Genomic DNA, 4,136 nt, shown 5'->3' on the forward strand with positions numbered 1-4,136 from the left:
GACAGTTGGGTAGAAATAAATGGTGTACCCTCAGGAGATCCATCTGACTCTGGCTTTTAGTTGTCTTGTCAAGCACTTGGTATGCTTGACTCTTGGTGGGTCATGAGTTATGGAGACTTGTAGTAAACTGTGAAACTCGCTTTATGAGCTTGTTTTTCCACAGTCTGCATTGTCTTTCCTTATAACATTCCCCTCAGCCTCTGACTCTCCTTGATCTCATTTTCCATATAATTTAAATTCTGAGGTCCTTGGGGGCTGCATTCTTTCAGCTGTATTTTTCTATTAAGTGAAAATGTGTGCCAAACGTTCTGCATAAATAATAAATATTCCAATAATATTCCCAGGGTTCTCCACTTCTTACGTGTGTTTGTTTATATGGCCTTTTGAACACTACAGAGTGGAGGGTTCTGGCTCCAAAATGGATCTGCGTGGAGACATACTAAGCTGAGGAGACATACAAATGCTGTCGTTTTGCGTGCTGGCACTGTGTCTCATAACAATGCAAGGCATCTTAATTGCAGCCATCTTTTTAATTTTCATCCTGTGTACTATCTGGCATGCTAGGAATGCCGTGTTATTCTTTTCATACCAGGCCAAATGTACTCCAAGTCCTAATCCAGTGAGGCTCTTGCATGCATTGAGTGCTTCTGCTTTGTTTGGCAGGGTGACATGAAATTATAATAAAACAGGTGTGTAGGCTCAGTTTTGACAGAAATGCCTCCTCAGTTCTGCAGATCCCAGACAGTGATACATAAAAAGATACATCTTTAGCCGTCATAAAATGTAGGTGGAAGGCTGTGAGACTAAACTGCAGGGCAAAACATAACAACAGTTGCTACCTACGCAAGCAAGGAAAAGGGTGGCCATGCGTTGCGGCAATGGAGAGAGGTGTGCCCGTTATCTCCTTAAGGTATAGAACAAGAGTAACCTGCCCCTTGTCCAAAGGAAGTGGAGAATGTATTTAGAATCATCCAGGAAACGCTAACCAATCACAGAACAAGTGGAAATGAGTGGACATGTTTCTTTCTAAAATGGGGGGTGTTAGGAACAAACCAAATGCTGGGAACAATAGATGGCAACAGAAGAAGGGGACGGCAGAGGATGAGGTGGCTAGATGGAGTCACTGAAGCAGTTGGTGTGAGCTTGAATGGACTCCGGGGGATGGTGGAGGACAGGAAGGCCTGGAGAAATGTTGTCCATGGGGTTGGACACGACTTCGTGACTAACAACAACAAGGAACAAACCACTGAGCTCCCCTGGTCTGGAACTGAGTGATTCCACTCATTTTGGGGGCTTGCTTTGAGAAGTGTGGAATCCCTGTTGCAGGCAAGAACAGTTAACCAGAGCACAGCAGCCCAGTTTATACTACTCCTAGACTATAATTAGGGTGACACCAACATTGTTAATTAAAATAGAATAACCATGGCTGCCAAGTTTGGCTTGACAAGCAGGTAGATAAATTAATGAGCAGCCTTTCATTTTGTGGAAATGTGCTAACAATCAATTGGAGAGCAGATTTATCTATCTATCTATTTATTTATTTATTTAAATTAAAGTAGTTATACAATCCGCATGAAGTAGGCCCTCTTCTGAGAGGAGGTGTTCCTACTTTCCATCAGGGCAGCTATGCAACATAGGAAAGTGTTTCTGACATGCAGCTGGAACCATTAGAGATGTGGCATCTTTTACCATGCTGCCTCAGAGCCCTCTTGGAGAGACTGGCTGGGAACTATACAACTGTCGCTCCTTTTTGGGAACTGCCCCATCCTGGCTGCTGTCTGGTGAATCAGGGATGTTCAGTCTCAGGCTTCTCTAGTATTCCCCAGATGGTCCAACCCTCTTTCCCAAGCCACCAGCTGTTTGGCGGCTTTCCCTCTTGTCCCCCACTCCTGTGTCTCCCCATTCTGAAACGATGCTCTCCTAAGGCCTCGTCACTGAACTTTAAGCTACAATAGTATAACCTTGAAGACAGTGCAGAAACTTTAATTGGTCCAGAATAGGGTGGCCAGATTGTTAATGAGGACTGGCAGATATGCTCATATAAAACCAGTCCTCTACCATCTTCAGTGGCTTCATATTGAGGTCTGGGCCCAATTCAAGGTGTTAACACTGGTGTTTAAAGCCATAAACGGCTTGGGGTCAGTGTATCTTAAGCAGCACTTCTTAAGCAGCACATTAGATCTGCATCTAAGGCCCTTCTGAAAGAACCCCCTCCTTAGGGTGGTAATATGAAGAAGTGTCTTCTGCAGTGGCACCCTGACTTTGGAACAAGAAAGGTTCCCCAGAAATCTTCCCCAGAAAGGTTTGCCTAGAAACTTCCTTACAGTCTTTTAGGCACAAGGTGAAAACCTTTTTATTTTGACAGTATTTTAATTGTTAAATTGTTTTAAGTAGCATTTTAACTGTGGGTATGTTGTTACTGTGGCACATCTTATATCGGTTTTAATGTTTTTTATTTGTAATTGTTGTTTTGTATTGTATTTTAATCTCTATTTTATTTTGCATTTCATTGCAGTAACATGCCCAGGGAGCCATATGACTAATGGGACAGGTTCGAAATTTAATAGATTATAAATAATAAATAACACCAAACCTGTGAGGTAGGCTGGGCTGAGCATCTGTGAGTGGCCCAAAGTCATCCAGTTGGCTCCATGGCTGAGCAGGACTAGAACCCAGATACCTTGAGTCCCATTACTACACCACACTGGCTCTCTTACAGCATCTTGGTGATGATGTGTTTGTCTCACACCTCTGATACTGATTCCTCACCAAGGATAAGGCTCATGGGTGTTAAGGGCCAAAACATCTGGAGGGCCACAAATTGCCTACCCAGAATATGGTAGTGATTTTGCAGGCTGCTTATGTGAAAATAAGACTGCTGTTTCCTTGTACTTTTTAAGTTGCAACATTCCTAGAATCTTTAATGTTCTTCACTGTGTTTACCACTTGGGATGCATTGCTTCATAATTGGGCTAGTTCACACGATCACCAGATGCTGCCAGTGGCCATTTGGCGTAGTCAAGCTATGGCAGGAAGTCACTGTGGTTTAGTGTGACGTCTGAGCACAGCCAGGGTAGGTTGTTGGCATGATCAATGAACTAGCCACAACCCTAAATCAGCCCATGAGCTTTGTTTGGCTGGTTTGCCAACCACAACAGAAATCCACCCTTGCCAGGTTTGGCTATCACAATAAGCCACAGTAACTGCCCACTGTGGCTTTAATCTTGTAAGCTGCCCAGAGACTTTAGTATTGGATGACATATAAAGGCTTATCATCATCATCTTCTCCTTCTTCCAAACGGCCACTGCCTTTCTTCACAACCTATCATCATTTAAATAAGACACAATGGGCTGTGGTATTTGTGGCAACTGGGTCAAAGCGAGATTCAGCTGGTTTGCAGGGCTGTGAATCTTATTTTGCCAGGTTCTTAGCTAAAGGGATACAGCATTTCCATCTTGCCTGGCAGGTGCCATGCGGCATTCTCCGAACAGCCCCTGGTTTATGCATTGTGTGATATGCTAAAGGATGCGGACTATGATTTATGACTGGTGCCCTACGGGACGCAGTCGGTGTATTCCAGGCTACCTCTGCAGGTCAGAGCCGTGCCTTCTGCCCTGCCCCGTCGTGGTCGGGGCGTGCCGCTCTGCACCTAGCACCGGATTGCCTCGCTCGCCAGAGCTTAGGCGAAGCAAGACGTCCGTCCGAGCACGTACGAAGCGATTCCCTGCGCGCCTGTGCCAAGCAGCCGTGGCACGCGACGAGACACGGCGGCGCAGCTCGCACTCCGACGGCCGCTTCCGCCGCCGGGCCCCACAGCCCTTCAGCGCAGCTCCTGCTCCCGCTTGCCCCGCCCCCCTGTCATTTCTCTTCCATGTCCCGAGAGCGACGGCAATACGCCTGCACGCCCTCGCCGCTCCTTTCCTACAACTGATTGGCTGAGCCAATGCCACTCACAGGAGGACATCTCCGCGAGAGAAAAAGAGGAAGCAGCGGGAGGAGGAGGAGGAGACAGGAACCTTCCCCGCCTCGACCGTCAGACCAGCCAGAGCTGATTGGTTCGGTGGCGAAATGGAGGTGGGGCCAAGGAGCCGGCGCAGTAGCAGCCCCACAAACCGGCTTGGCGGTTTTCAAACGC

The sequence above is a fragment of the Varanus komodoensis genome, unplaced genomic scaffold, assembly GCF_004798865.1.
Source record: "Varanus komodoensis strain SLA01 unplaced genomic scaffold, ASM479886v1 scaffold23, whole genome shotgun sequence".
Lineage (NCBI taxonomy): Eukaryota > Metazoa > Chordata > Lepidosauria > Squamata > Varanidae > Varanus > Varanus komodoensis.